The sequence below is a fragment of the Myotis daubentonii genome, chromosome 3, assembly GCF_963259705.1.
Source record: "Myotis daubentonii chromosome 3, mMyoDau2.1, whole genome shotgun sequence".
In the NCBI taxonomy this organism is placed as follows: domain Eukaryota; kingdom Metazoa; phylum Chordata; class Mammalia; order Chiroptera; family Vespertilionidae; genus Myotis; species Myotis daubentonii.
The window spans coordinates 37,958,106-37,974,497 of NC_081842.1; the positions used below are offsets into that span (position 1 = coordinate 37,958,106).

The following is a 16,392-nucleotide window of genomic DNA, read 5'->3' on the forward strand; positions in this document are numbered from 1 at the left end:
CTGCGTTTTGAGGATATAAAGAAGTATAAGACTTGCACTAATGTCTTGAAAAGGTAAATTATTACCAAGCATAGAAAGAGGAAGGAATAGAGAATTCCAGACATGGATAAAGGTGTAAAGGTGAGAATATATATGTATTGCTCAGCTCCCCTGGAATAAAACAGCAGGTTAGAGAGTAATGGGAACTGAGTCTCTGAGTATTGTCTGGCAGGGTGAGAAGAGTCTTAAAGGCCATTGTGTGCTACTACGGATAATTGTCTATGACAAATACTTTGAGAGAAATGTAATATATAATCAGCTTAGCTATTAAAATTTGGCTGACATTTTGATTGAGTTTATACAATTCTGAAAATTTCCTAATTTCTTTTAAACAATGGCTTGGAAGATTCAGAATAAATTTTCCTATGCTTTCTAAGAGAATTCTAATATTATTGGAAACAAATACTTCTAAATATGAAAAGAAAGCCATTTTTTTGTAATACTCTTTCTAAATTTAAAAACTCATGAAATTTTCATAGTGCAGAGAATTTTGGGGGCAAACGTTATTATTTATACGTAGTCACCCAGAATCTAGAAAACCATAAAATTCCTTCAGTTTCTGACAGCCGAAAAAGAAAATGAATAACTAAATACAGACAACCATAACTGGAACATATTCAAGAAGTGGAAAAATCTATTTAAAACTGACAGATCATCAGATGTAGTTTAAGTCAATGGTTATATTTGTGTAAGCTTGAAAGCCAAACAAATATGTCTGAAATTTCATTGGTAAAACACTTTATGATTTTTTAAAAATTATCTTCCTTTGGCAAAAGCTCCTTTCTAGATTTACTGCATCCCACCAATAGAAGAACTGACTCCTGAGAAAATTGAAAATACATCCATGAAAGTGGAAAATTGTAAGGTGCCAAGAGTGGGGAAATTGACAGCAACAACGGGTGCCTGCCGGGACCTTACAGACAGAGAGAAGAGAATGCCAACCAATGCTTCTTTTTTCTTCACAGCCATTTAAGTTCCATTTTTGACCAATAAATGGTCCAGGGTGATGAAAGTGGAGGGAACACATTTTCCACCCCTTCAAAAAATTAAACGTTTGCAGTAGAAGAATTCTTCTTCCATAGGCAAGCATGATTTTTAAGTTTTCCTTTCCACAGAATAAAAATTCCCAAATAAAAGTGCTTTGATTCATAGATTAACCCAGACATGTTTATGAGCTGTAGGGCTGACATGCACCTGACAGACACCGCACAGGGTCAGAAAATTGTGTTATTTGCCCCCATTGTCCAAGACCTGGAGATGGAAAAGGAATTTCTCCCGGCACTCCTTCTTGTTAGGTTTGAAAAGAAGGCGATGCTAGTTTGTTACGGCTGACACAAGGTATTTAAGTCAGAGCCCATAAATTTAGGCTTCTTCCTCCCCCACTCAGGATTTATTGGGAAATTATGGCTTATAATTATTTTGTTATTTATTTTGGGAGAGGTCATTATTTTTTTGAACCTCCTAGCTCAGTGGTCGGCAAACTGTGGCTCGCGAGCCACATGTGACTCTTTGGCCCCTTGAGTGTGGCTCTTCCACAAAAACCACGTGTGGGCGAGCATGTATAGTGCGATTGAAACTTCCTGGCCCATGCACAGAAGTCGGTATTTTGTGGAAGAGCCACACTCAAGGGGCCAAAGAGCCGCATGTGGCTTGCAAACCACAGTTGCCGACCACTGTCCTAGCTACATTACAGGATTCATGAACTAGAAAATATAGCTCAGAAGCAGAAGTTTTTCAACCACCTGCAACTTACTTCATTTGACAATATTAAGGGGCAGCGCTTCCCATGTTTTCATAGAAATTGGAGTAGTGGGCCAAAAAGCTATAATTAAGGAAGGGCGATGCATTGAATTAGGTTTTATATTAAGAGAAGCATTCTGTTTCATCTTCATTAGGGTAGCTTATTCATTCCACAGACTTATATTGAACAACCTGTGGGAACAAGACCCTTTGCCTTCATTAGGACCTCCGCGATAAAAGAAAAATCCCAACACCAGTTATACCCAAAGTCATTTTGAAATAGCATATCTAGACAGAGTAAAATCAAAACAGAATAGAGAACTGTTGGTTTGAATAGGCATTGGTTCCTGCAGTTCTTTGAATGCCAGAACTGGATGGTCCCTTATAGATTATCTACTTTAAAGACAATAACCTGTAGCCAAGGTGAGGTCAGTTCTCAAAGCTGATTTTGTTAGAAAATTGCAGAATTAGTATCAGACTCAGTTCACTAGATATTTAGTTCCATTACATTTTTTTTTTTTCAGTGCGACATGATAACTTTTAGAAACAACCCTCGCTGGTTTGGCTCAGTGGACAAAGCATTGACCTGTGGACTAAAGGGTCCCAGGTTTGATTCCAGTCACGGCATGTACCTTGGTCGCAGGTTCTGTTCCTTCAGTGAAGGGGCACATGAGGGAGGCAGGCAATAAATGTGTTTCTCTCACATTGATGTTTCTCTCTCTCTGTCTCTCCCCCTCCCTTCCACTTTCTCTAAAAATCCATGGAAGAATATTCTCAAGTGAGGATTAAAACAAACAAACAAACAAAGGAAACCCAAATTGCTTTGTGCATTTAATTCCAAGGCAAATCTTCAGATATCCATTCTTGCGTGCTGGGGAGTGGAGGGACTTAGGAAGCTATTTGCAACAGTGGAGAGTTGACATCCCTGTACGGACTGCGTGCTGTGCCAGGTGCCTCCACTCTGGATATTTTTAAATCCTTGTAACAGCTCTGAAATCAATAGTACCATCTCCACTTTCCAGATGAGAAACAGTAGGCCCAGAGAAGCTAAGAAATTTATCCAGATGCACACATTTTATGAGTGATGGATTTTAGGATCTGCACGTCTTTCTGCCTCCAAATTCTTTGCTCTTTTTACTGTACCTTAATCACTGCCTGTTAGAGGATGTTGAGTCTTTCTTCATAAATGAGTCCAATTTTCTCCTGCCGCCTGGTTTTGATGACTGTCCAGATTGATTTCTCTTTTAAATTTCTATTTTGCAATTGCGGACTTTCCCCACCTCCCCCCTTTCCATTTATCTCAGTCATGAGGTTGGGGGGAAAAATGAAAAATATGCTGGCTTGTTTGGACTGAGAACATTCCAAATTATTTGGCTGCACCTCAAAACTCTGTTAAAATAATATTATTTATAAAGTTCTGCTTGGTCAACTTTATTTTAAGTTTGGCGATTTCCCACAGGAGGCTGTTCTTTCCTCCTTCCCATTGGAAGGGGTGCTGTTTGAAAGCCTTGGTTGCAAAACATTCTCCAAGTGAGCTCAGACCCTTGCCTTCATAATGAAGGAAGACTTGCTAGACAATAGCCCCCACCTCTCCGAAGCAGTTAAGTGGAGGATCTTCTGAACTCTCAGGTGCTGTGGGGTGGAGTGGTGGCAGGGAGCATACCCTCTGTTTACACTTGAGCCATTGACCCTAGTCACAAAGCATGGCCTGTCTAGCCTCACATTAGGTGGAATTTTAGAGCGTGGCTTTGGTGGGGTGCACTGTTCCCCAGAATGCTTTCTGAGGCGTCCAGGGTTCATTTCTCCTGCATTCCTCCCCAGCAAGGCTGTCATTGTTAGCAGATTTGTTTAGCTGCCTTAGCAGCTTGGGACCTTTCATTGGCTTTTGAGAAGATGATATGATTTTCAGGCAGGGATGAGGCAAAAGGCAGCTAGCAGCAGCCTTACAATGGAACACCCACTGTAACTAGCGGGGAGGCAGGCTTTTGACAGGGCGTACCTGAAAGAGAAGACCTGTCTTTGCCTCAATGTGTCATCGACCACTGTCTAAAATCAATGGCAAAGCAATGTGAATCACAGGCAGCCAAGGACTTGTTATTTAGAAACTTTAACAGATACGGTTTCTCTGAAAGGCCAATCCCTTTCAGACAAAGCCATCGTCAATGAGGCTGCAATTCAGTGAAATGACAACACTCAGCTCCCCGGAGCAGCTAACCTAAAGGGAATGTGGGCTAAAGAGAAAGACTGAATAATTAACTCCCAAAGTGTTACGTAACCGCTTAAACTCCACAATGTGCAGACTTGTGGCTTCATTTCAGGTTTTAGAGAAAGTCCTGTCCCAGTGGCCAACCATTTTCACGTCTCCATCTCCTGTCTCCCTGGCAGCTGGACACCTATGGATTTTCTCAGAACTGCAGTTCTCTCCATAATTGGAAGATTTGGTGGACATCCTGTCATACACAAAGGAAAGCCTCTGCCAGACTAAGAATTAGAACATGGTGTTCTAGCAAATATATGAAATATCGATGCAATTATAAATCGATGAAAACCCAGAGGGAAAGATAATCTCATTTGAGGGAAGATCTTTAAGGTTTTTGTTGTTGTTGTTGTTGTTGTTGTTGTTTGTTTCATTTTGTTTTGTTTTTTTTCCTTGTAATAAAAATGGGATCAGGGAACTCAATTTATGAAGTAAAAACTGTCAGCTCCATATTTCTAGCTGTTGCTGGAGCTAAGAGAAAGAAAGCCAAATCATGCATCTAGTTTGAGTACTTGAAACGACACATTTTAATGTATTAGTTAGGGGGACAAAACTATCTCCCTTCTTTATGTTTTTTGATTGTTACCCAATATTGTTATTGTTTAAATTCTTTTTCTAATGCTTTTATCTTATGTTCTTTCCCAAATTCAATATTTTCTCCTAATTTTGCCTTCTGTATCCCAGATAATGTTTATGGATCACCAGGATGCCTGGTGGGGTGGTAAAAGCTCATGCTGGGTTGCTTAACATATCTGATGTTACTCTCCCTACAGAACCAGATGGAGAACTGTTGTAAACAGGGCTGCAGTGTCTCCCTGAGGCACAGTGCCAAGATGAGGACTAAGTCGGAGAGGATCTTAATGGGGGTCATGTAGTAGGGTATAAAAAATTACAGAGAGCTGATTGATAGTCCATTAAAATGGGTGGGGCTGCAGCAAGCAAATATATCACTCACCACAGCCTGGATCTGCCCTTCATCATGGGAGGGCTGTTTTATCTTATTTATTTTTTAATGCAGGACTTAGATCATCTTTGCCAGTCTCTTATGGAAATTCTGGACTTGCTGAAGGGAGATGCTGAAGTGTGAGAGAAGGAAGGGGAGATATGTGTGGGAAAGAAATGGAAAATGGATTGAGACTGTTGGAATGGGAGAGAAATACTTTGGTTTTGACATTATTTTCCAAGAATCATAGGCACTAAGACAAAAATTTCACAATCAATTATCCAAAATTATAATAAAAATGATGAGATTTGTTTCTCAAGTGATGCAAAGTTGGAAAGTATAAACATAATCACGTCATGATGGTGGGGAGGGGACAGAATCACTGTGTTATTATCTGATGCTGTGTGCCAATGTGAGCATAGTTTTCTTATTTCTTTTTATATGTCAAAACAACAAACAAAAACAAACCAACACCAACACCAACTGGTGTGTTTTAAAATAATTCCTCAAGGTTAATAGTGATAATTTATATTTCATAATTTATTTAGCTGATTTCATTTACTTTTGAAATTACTCTCATGTTTTCAACTACAACTTACTTGGGATTTCTCAGAAGTTCGAGGGAGTAGAGAGTCCATGTGCGGACCCATCACCCACTCCCACAGCCCCACCTCAGCCACCAAACCTGCCCACGCACATCACCTGCTTCTGGTTTATAACTTCACGGAAGGTGAGAGGTGGTAGTTCCAGTTTGGGAAGCGACTTCAGAAATGTAGCCATTGTGGGCAAAATAAAAAGATGCTCCCCAAGTAGGGAATTTGATAGTACAAAGAAAAGGTAATTTGCATCTTCTTTGTCTCCTGCTTTAGTTAGGATTTTTGTATATTGTTTTCTTTTATTAAAATTGTAGTTCAACTGTACTGAGTGATTAGAAAATATGGACTGTCAGGGGGAAATGTAGCACCTAAAAAATGGCATATTTATAAAAAATTATAATCCACACTTTTCCTAAGAACTATAGTTAATGACTATTGTGTAGTGACTTTGGCTTAGAAAAATGTGCTTTGAATTGCTTATAGAAACTTTATAGCTATGTGAGTCCGGATGTTCCTTTAGCATAAAGCAGTATACACAACCCAGAATCTACACTAAAATTCGAAGTAAATAGATCTATCCGTAGGGTAGAGGCAAATGAAACATAAAGATTGTTTTTATATTTGTAGTTTTCAGTGGAAACATCCCTTAATGAATCCAAGCTTTGCCAAGGTTCCACTTCATGATGTTATTTGGCTTAGGGAAATAGTGCGAGGCCCATTTGCTTTGGAAAGCTGGGAAATAATTAAAACAAAGAAGTATTTGCCCCAAAATTAAGTTTTCAGTTGTCTAGTTCTGGATTTTTTAAAAGATGATGCTGTATTCTCTGAAGTCACTGAGTCATGTATGTCAAAATTCCCCATGGAAAATGCTTCCAACATATCCTGAATTATTTAGAAGGAAGTTCACTTTTATTACCAGGAAGAGTATACAGGTAGCCCTATATAATCAATGCAGGGTACAATTGTAAGGTGTCCACAAAGAAGTTGGAAATATCACCTTCAATGAGTTAGTCTGGAAAAATCTACATGTAACAGATTAGATTAGCACTCTTTATGGGTAAACCAGGAGATACCTGTAAATGTAGGTATCTGCAAAGTCCTGATAACACGTAAAACACCAATTCAGGAGACTCGGAGAGAAGCAGAACTGGAATAGGATTGTGATGTAGCAATTTGAATTTAACCAATTTTATGATACACTTTTATAGGAAGACAATATCCAAAGAAGGGAGATGGTTAGCCAGGAATAATTTTAAAAAAGTGTCAAGAAGTACCATTTGTCAGAACATCTCCAGGACTCCCTAGTCTTTATAGTTCGATGACACTTCTCAAGACCATCTACCTCAAGCAAATTACTGATCATAATTTAGCTTCCCATGATGTCTTACAGGAGAAGAATATCTGACTAGTTGGTGCAAACTTTCTGGTCTTTTGGGGAGATTTTTTTCTCTCTTTGCAGATCAATAATTGACTTGCTGGCTCTTAATTGTTTGATTAGTGGGAGTTGTTTCTCCAAGCCAGATCACTTCTAGGTGCAATGATAACATTGAGTTTTAATGTAAGTGCTGGAAGCTTCCTTGACATTAACACTATTTCATCTTGACCTGATCGCCACGTGTTCTCTTGCCCAGTTAAGTGGTTTCCCAGTGAAGAGAACAGACTAAGAAAAAAACTGGGGTGGCATAAATTAGTGTTTGAGAAAATTCAAATGCAAAGGGAAAAGAGATTGTGAGATGAAAATATTCAATAAATTAAAAAAGAAAAGAATTTTTATTGTATTCTTTATGCTTTTAAGATATTTTTTATATTTCCCATGCTACGTACAATGAAACTACATTGCAATTGGAATGTCAAAATAAAATAAAATGATAATCTATACTAATAAAAGGGTATTATGCTAATTAGACTGGACATCTTCTGGACATCCTTCTGTAAGTCCTTCCGGACAAAGCAGAGGTGCATAGGGGTGACCAGACCGGCAGGGGAGGGCAGTTAGGGGTGACCAGGCTGGCAGGGGAGGGCAGTTAGGGGAGACCAGGTTGTCAGGGGAGGGCAGATAGGGGCAACCAAGCCAGCAGGGGAGGGCAGTTAGGGCTGACCAGGCAGGCAGGCAGAGTGGTTAGGGGCAATCAGGCAGTCAGGCAGGTGAGTCGTTCAGAGCCAGCAATTCCGGTTTGTGAGAATGTCACACCCCTGTGGAATCTGGCCTAAACCGGCAGTCAGACGTCTCCCAAAGGGGCCCAGAATGGAGTGGGTACAGTCCGGGCTGAGGGACCCCCCTCCCAGGCATGAATTTCATGCACCAGGCCTCTAGTATTAAAATTTAAAAAAAAATGGAAAATTGATGCTTGATCCTTTCCAGTTCTTAATCATCCTGACCTTATAGTTAGACTGGCATCACTTTGAGTGATTCATGTAGAATTAACATTTGGGGTCTGGCATACACAGGTACTGTGGCAGGCATTTTACACATTACATTTCATGGAATTTGTTTGATCAAAAACTGGTCAACTCAATTAAAGCAGTATTTAGGAGGACTATTTTCCTTTAATCATGAGATTTAAATGACCTCAAAAAGACTAAGTACTATATCTTCCCTTTTTTTCCCAACCTCTACAAAATAGAATATCAATTAATTACTTATTTTATTTTATTACTTTTTACACAGGAAAAACAGTGATCCCGGCCAATGTTGTTCAGTGGTTGAGTGTTGAACTATGAACCAGGAGGCCACGGTTTGATTTCTGGTCAGGGCACATGGCCTGGGTTGCATGCTTGATCCCCAGTGCCTACAGGAGGCAGCCAATCTATAATTCTCTGTCATCATTGATGTTTCTACCTCTCTCTCCCTCATCCTTTCTCTCTAAAATCAATAAAAATGTATTTTAAAAAATAAAACAAAACACAAAACAGTGAAAGATCTGGATCCTTCATTTTACAGGGATGGCTGGTGTGACTCCTCAGTGGACTCTGCCCTGAAGAGGTGATGTGTTCTCCAAAGGGCCCAAGTTAGTATCCCAAGAGCCTCAGCAAAGGGACTGTGTTTTCCCCCAATCAAGCCAAGAAGTAAGTTTTCCTTTATCCTTTCTTTGTGTCAAATATATTAAATTAATGAGGTTTTTAAAATGATCTTCACCAAGTTTGGTCAAGGTCCTTCTTCCCTCTGTTTAGATGACTTGATCTCTCCAGGGCTATTGTTGTCTTTTGTTTCACATGCCAGAAGCCCACCTGCCTGGCCATTGCCTAGGTGGAGGTCCATCTTTGCTGCAGGCTTTAAGGTTCTCTTTGAGTCAAGCTGGTTTATTTCACATCCCTACTGTGTACTTCTGTGTATATAGACAGAGCCTATTCTAGGTACTGAATGACCTCTTGGTGAGTCTGCCAGTTTATGTTTTACAAACCCTTTAAGGTAAAACTATATTTATAGGGAAAGGAGACCAATAATATATTATTAATCACTTTGTCTTAATGAGTGTGGCCTCAATTATGGCAATTTTTAAAAACATAGCTTTTGAGTTAAGGGGTTTGAGTTAAGACTATTTATTGTTGGGGGAAGGGGGAAGCACAGAATAATTTCATACTGACTCTGAAACACAGTCAAATTTAAATAACACTGATGTAATAGAACTATTGTGGTTTGGGACTCAGAGATCTGTGTTCATCCATGGCCTTGCTCCTCAGTGATATCAAGATTACTACAACTCTCTGCTTCTACAAAGGTGGGACTGAACTAAATTATTTTTTTAAGGATATCTAGCAATTTTAAGACTTTTTAAGCTACTTTCATAAGGCAAAATCCTTTTATGTATAAAGTAAAATTATTCTGAAGTTACAATTTTCTAATGTAGAGGCATCATTACAGTCTAGTGTCAGATACACTAGTATGGGACAGCATAACTATCTGGAACTCACATGCTGTAGGTATAATAATAAGCTCTAATGAGCTTCAAATAGCATCAATTAAAATGTTTTTGAAAAGGCACACCCTCTCACCTTTTATTGAAAAAATGCTGTCCAATATGAATGTAATATGAGCCATGGATGTAATTTAAATGTTCCAATAGTAGTCACATTAAAAAAAGTTAAAATAGGTGAGATTAACTTTGCTACTATATTTTATTTAACCTGATATATCCAAACTATTATTTCTTCTACATATAATTAATATAAAAAAATTGATGAGTTGGATATTTTGTATTTTTTTTTAACTCAGTCTTAGAAGGCTGGTGCACATTTTAAACTCAGAGCATACCTCAATTAGGATTAATCACATTTCAAGTGCTCAATAGCCACATGTGGTTACTGGCTACCATATTGGACAGTGCCAATTGAGATAAATTACTTTATTCTAATCATAACTCTAAAAACTATATATTAAATATGTATTTAAAAAAAACCCCACCATAGCTTTGTGTTCAACTGAATTTCAGTTAATCTTTTGAGAAGACTGTGTTTGCTCAGGTTTTGACAATATGACCAGTTTCACACAGCACAAACTGCAGGGACGTCAATCACCTTTTAGAGAATGTAGGTTGTGCAACGAATCCCAATTATCCAGCTTCCATGACAGGAGCGGTGATGGCTTTGCCTGGAATTTCAAAAATGGACTCAACTTGAAAGTGACATATTTCATTGTGCTCATTGCAAAACTGATGCCCTATCAGAAAACCTATTTTTCCACTGCCTCTAGAACATTGACCACTGCAAACAGATTTACAGAGGTTTCACATATACTGCAGACAGTTCTCTCTGCAAGCCCCAAAGCAGAAAAAAGAATGCATCCAGATTTATGCCTTATTGCAAATATTTTGCACACATTGTATTCATAGCTTGAATAGAGATGTTACGTAATAATTAGCTTTTTGAGTTAAAACATTTAAAAATTATTTTCTTCCTTTTATTTTGCACCAAGTTTATATTTTAAAATAGAAATATGAGCTGTTTGGGGAAGGGCTAGAATTAGGTTTGAATCTGATTTAATATGTGTTGAAATCTCCATTCAAGAGGTCCACGTCAATTAAACAAAGATTGTCTCTGTGAAATGTCTTTTAAGAGGAGGCATTTTACAAGGAAACATGCTTTCCTCACCAACTTTCCAAATGTGTCCGAGTCACACAGCTTAGATTTATGTCAAGTTCTTTGTAGAGCTTTAAACTTAAGACAGACCTTTGAAATGAATTAGCCTTTGCTTTACAGGTATGTGGAGAGCTTACAATGAAAGGCAAATGTAATGAATCCAGTGAGGAAAGACATCAGGATCCCAACCCTTGAGTCCTGATCCAGTGCTGGTTTTAAGACCTTAAATTCTTCAAGCACTTGATCTTCTCACAGAGGTTATGGAGTTTCAGGATGCTTACACATTGAAGAGTTAAGCAGATATAAGCTGGTGTCATGGACCTTTAGATTTTTTCCTAGTCCAGCCATTTCTTTAAAAAAATTTTTTAAATATATTTTTATTGATTTCAGAGAAAGGGAGAGGGAGAGAGAGAGAGATGGAAATATCAAAGATGAGAAAGAATCATTAATTGGCTGTCTCCTGCACACCCCCTACTGGGGATGGAGCCCACAACCTGGGCATATACCCTGACCAGGAATTGAACAGCGACCTCCTTGTTCATAGGTTAACACTCAACCACTGAACACACCAGCTGGACTCTAGTCCAGCAATTTCTAACTTGAGTGCCCTGGCCAACTGTGCTGGAATCATCTATGCTGCTGATCAAAATATGGTGCTGGCTTCTCTCTTTACCTTCAGATCAGGATCTCAGGGGAGGTTTGGTGATTGTCATTTTTATCAAAGCATTTAGGTGACCTTCTGTACAGTTGGGATGGAGAAGCACCCCCACCCCCATCTTGTGTTCTTCAGCTGAGAAAATAGGAAATGAAAGAATTTCAAGTATTTGCATCATAGCTCAAGGTCAGCCAATGTCAGACCCATCTGAACTTTCCTCTAAATGACTCTGACTCCCCTAATACTAGTCTATACCATATGCTGCACTAATTAAAGGGGCATGGGGGAAGAACATATTTTAGATGCATTTTCAACAATAATGATTTTAAAAAATATTTTGCTTGAAATAAAATTAACCAGATTCCTTTCACCCAGTTATTCTTTAATCAAGCTTTTACTATCAAACTTTGCAATAACATTCTTCAGACACTTTAACAAGCAAGTTTTCCTAAGCCCTCCTTCAGTTTTTAAGGTATATGAGGTTTAAGAGAATGTACGAAGATGCCCATATATTTTTTCTGTGGAAGTTGAAATCATTTAGGTAGGTTTATGTAAATTTTATGCAAATCAAACACAGTTTATGCCCCAAACTTATGGTGATCGTAACTATTTTATGCACCAAAAGTTGGCCTTCAGGAAGATCTTGCCGAGGACTGATGTTCTATGCAGCCTCCTTCTGCCTGGATTTTTGTGACATTCATCATCGTCCTACTTGGAAACTCACAGACTTGCAGTACGTGAATAGAGGGCTGAAATATGACCCTCTTTTCCTCCAACCTAGGCTAAACTCTCACTTCAAACATTTGGGGGCTGACTCTGTGGAGTTTCCTTTCTAATTCCCCAGCACTGCTCATCTTGATTCATTTATGCCACAAAGTAACAGTTGTTTAGATTACAATTTTATTGAGTAAAAAGATACACTCTAAGATGTATGGAAAACATGACTAAATTTCATTAGATTTAAGAGTGACTGTTTGCCAACATCTAATTTTAGAAAGAATAAGTTCCTGACAATGCAGCTTGAGAGAATATTTTAAGAGGTGATGATTTCATTAATTTCCAGAGCCTTATAGCCAGCTGGCAAAGGTTTTTCTATACCATTGTGGCTTGCCTTTGAAATTACTTTCTTTTCCTAAATTAGCCTGTTTGAGTTAAAATGACACACTAGCAATAATAATAAGATAAAATTGACCTCTTTGTATAATCTTTAAGTATCTTGGCTAACTTAAATAATAGTACCTGAGTTTATACTGCTGCAGTGTGCTCTGTAAAAAGAGATTGGTATTAGGGACATTTATTGATCCCCATATTAGTTTTACTGGCAGATAAATAACACATAAAAATGGAATCATATACACAGAAAGCAGAAAAAGACTTCTAACCTTAAGAAGGAATTTCCCATTTACATCTCCAACATCTAGTTGTCTCACTTGTGGTGGTAGAAAGAACACTAAGCTTGGAGCCAGAGGATCCAGGTTCAGAGGATGGTTCTGCCACTGTACCTATGTGTGTTTCGATCAGTAACAGAACTTCTCTGAGCCTCAGTTTCCTCATCTCCAAAATGGGGATATTAATGCTAATGTTGCCTTCTTCACATAGTATTATAAAAACAAAATAATAAATGTGAGCAACAGGAGGAGAAACTTCACTCCCCAGAATTCTAAGGAGTTTGTCTCATGGAGAGAAAAAAAGTCAGAGAGCGTGGTTAGAATGTAGGATATTGTATTTGCATCCTACAGTGTGTGCAGGGGAGTGTCCTGGATCAGGTCAATCATGTCTGAGCAGCAGGAGGAAAGGAGAGCACAGGGGGAAGGGGGTCTCCTTGGTGCTGTGAGCATAGCACTCCCAGGAAAGAAAGGTTTAGAGAGAAGTATCTATTCTAATATATAAAAACCTAGGGTCCATAACATCCAAAACAACCAAAGGCTCAACCAACCGGAAGTCAGTGCTGGGTTGCCATGGCTGACTCCGAAGGGGGCTGCAAATCAGGCCCAAGAGAGGCCTGGAGAGAAAAGCAGGGTCTGCTCTGTAGCCTCCGTGGCAGCTGTTGATTAGCACTTGCCTCTCTCTTTTGCTCCAGGCCTGGCCAGCAGCTGAGCCTCTCTTTCCCTTGGGCCTCCGCTGGGGCTGCTGATCAACCCCACCTCCCTGATCAGGCCCATTGATAGGCCTAGTGACGCTGATTGGCATAGAAACTGACCAATCAGAACCAAACCTGGGTGAAGTGTGAGGAGCCAATGGCTGCCTAAGAGGTGGAGCTTTTGATGCTGACTGGCATAGAAACCAACCAATCAGAACCAAATCTGGGTGAACTGTGAAGGCAGAACCTAAGGTGGGGGCTGAGGAGGGGTTTAAAGAGCAACAGCTGTTTGGTGTAAGGTGTAAGAAAGCAATTCAATTTTTTAATGACCAGTTTGGCAGTATATTGCATATGGCTGGCTATACGTCCAGATATAGGGATTATGTATTTTTTGTCAGCCAGGAGCATCTCCTCCTGATGAAAAAGGCTTTCTCCCCCTATTTAAACAATCCTATCCTATATAATCTATCTATACTACTAAAAGGGTAATATGCTAATTAGACCGGGTTGACAGGCCATCTTCCAAATGTCTGACTTCCTTCCGGACAAAGCCATGGTGGTGGGGGCCAAGGCAGAGGCTATTTGGGGCAATCAGGCCAGCAGTGGAGGGTCATTGGGGGTGGGATCAGGCTGGAAGGGGAGGGCATTTGGGGACGAGATCAGGCTGGCAGGAGAGGGTAGTTAGGGGCAATCAGTCAGGCAGGCAGAGAGGTTAGGGGCAATCAGGCAGGCAGGCAGAGGCAGTTAGGGGTGATTAGGCAGGCAAGCAGGTGAGCAGTTAGGAGCCAGTGGTCCCATATTGCAAGAGGGATGTCCGATCACCGGTTTAGGCCCAATCCCTGTGGGTCGCGAACAATGAAAATACATCCTGCATATCAGATATTTACATTACAATTCATAACAGTAACAAAATTACAATTATGAAGTAGCAATGAAAATAATTTTATGGTTGGGGGTCACCACAACATGAGGAACTGTATTAAAGGGTTGTGGCATTAGGAAGGTTGAGAACCACTGGATTAGAGAGGGTGCAGGCTGGGCTGAGGGAATTCCCCCCCACCCCATGCACAAATTTCATGCACTGGACCATTTGTCTGATCTAATGAAAGGCTAATATGCAAATTAACTGTCACTCCGCCACAAAGATGACTGCGCCCATAGCAGCCAGGGTGGGATGCTGATGTAATCGCCCCAGTGTCCTACACCCTGGCCTCAAACCTGGAGGGCGTTTGGGTAGGCAGCACACCCCCAGCCCAGTGGACACAATGCAGGGGGCCCTCTGTGTGTGAGCTACAGAGGAAACGCCTTTCTGACCGCTCATTGGCTAAGCTCCCTATACACTACCACTAGCAGTCTTCTTGGTAACTTGGGTAATAAGAATCCAAGGAGGTGATCTAGGGTTTTTCCACCACACTCCTGGAGGGAGAAACTAAAGTCTGCTGCTCGGGGGGCTAAGAAATGTCATATCCTGCCCTAGCCGGTTTGACTTAGTGGATAGAGCCTCGGCCTGCCGACCACAGGGTCTGGGTTCGACTCTGATCAAGGGCGTGTACCTAGCTTGCAGGGTCCTCCCTGGCTGGACTCATGCAGGAGGCAACCAATCGAAGTGTCCCTCTCACATTGATGTTTCTCTCTGTCTTTCCCTCTCTCTTCCAAACTCTAAAAATCCATGGACACATATCCTCAGGTGAGGATAAAAATAGAAAAAATAAATGTCATATCCTATGAAAGACACATCTTGAAAATGCCTAAAGAAAGTTGTCACTTTTTCGTGGTGAAGGGACTGGTGTTCATGTTGATGAAAACACCTTGGCAGCTGTGGCTGCTGGAAGTGGCAGTAGCAGTGGGGTGATGGGGCTGCCACCTTCCCCTGATCAGCCCGGTCACCACCTGAAGAGGGAGGCCAGACTGCGGCTTAGGCCTAAGCCGTCAGTAGGACATCCCCTGAGGGCTCCCAGTCTGTGAAAGGGGGCAGGCTGGGCTGAGGGACCCCCCCCCCCACCAGTGCACAAATTTTGTGCACAAAGCCTCTAATATATATATATATATTGCTAAAATGCTAAGTGTCCTTCCGACCATCTGACTGGTTGCTATGATGCACACTGACCACCAGGGGGCAGACATTAAATGCAGGAGCTGCCGTTATGTGCACTGGCCATTTACAAAAAAGTGGTCCCATGGACCTGGTGCCCACAAAGCAACACTTGGCTTCTCCCAAGTGGTACACAGGCCCCGCCACCACCCCGGAGTGATACCCCACCAAATTGTAGCCAACTCTGAAAGACCCAAGGCACAAATGTGGCCCACAGCCCAGCCCAGCCCAGAAATAGTCACTGTGGGCACTGGGTAATGTCTGGCTTCCTCTCTAACAACTAGCCTCCTTGGAGTTTCTTCAGCCCAGGAACATGACTTGCTTTATAGCCAGGTGCAAACATTTTATAGTTCAACCAAATGTTTGTGAAGCATTTTCCCATGCCTCATCGCAGTTGATCCTCACAGAAATCCTGGAGTAGGTATATAGGAGACTCAGTAGAATCCTATTTTCTTTTCATTAGCAAGACAATGAAGATTTAGGAGGTTAGAAACTTGACCCAACTGAAAAGAAGAAATGCTGGAACTTGAAAATGACTTCAGGTTTTGTCACTGTGCAGAATATAGTCAAACACTGCTGTAGATAAATATTTTACTCTTTGTTCTCCCTGCATGATCTACAATAATAATCTACTTTGTGTTGCTGTGTTACTGACAATTACGTGAAAAAGAAGTTGGGGTGCTTCACTGGATTGGAAAAAGTGTAGCTACATCAGAAAGTAGTTCTAATTAAGCAAGTTTATTCTATATATATATAAGACTAAGTTGACTTGCGTATGCATGATACATATACAACTCTCATTCGCACCAATTGCACACGTGTGTTTTGATCTGTTATTGTGGATCATGAATTTGGTTGTTTTTGTTGGCATTTCTATTATAGAGAAGGGGTGAATAGCATTATTAAAATATTTA

The 16,392-nt window shown here is 40.4% G+C and overlaps 1 long non-coding RNA gene across 1 annotated transcript in view; it reads left to right on the plus strand.

Annotated features, from left to right (window-relative positions):
• LOC132229230 (uncharacterized) overlaps positions 1 to 16,392 on the plus strand; it is a 223,409-nt gene that overhangs the window by 61,961 nt on the left and 145,056 nt on the right. Inside the window, exon 2 of the long non-coding RNA XR_009451658.1 lies at positions 8,517 to 8,641. This is a non-coding gene — a long non-coding RNA (uncharacterized LOC132229230). The remainder of the gene's footprint in view (positions 1 to 8,516; positions 8,642 to 16,392) is intronic.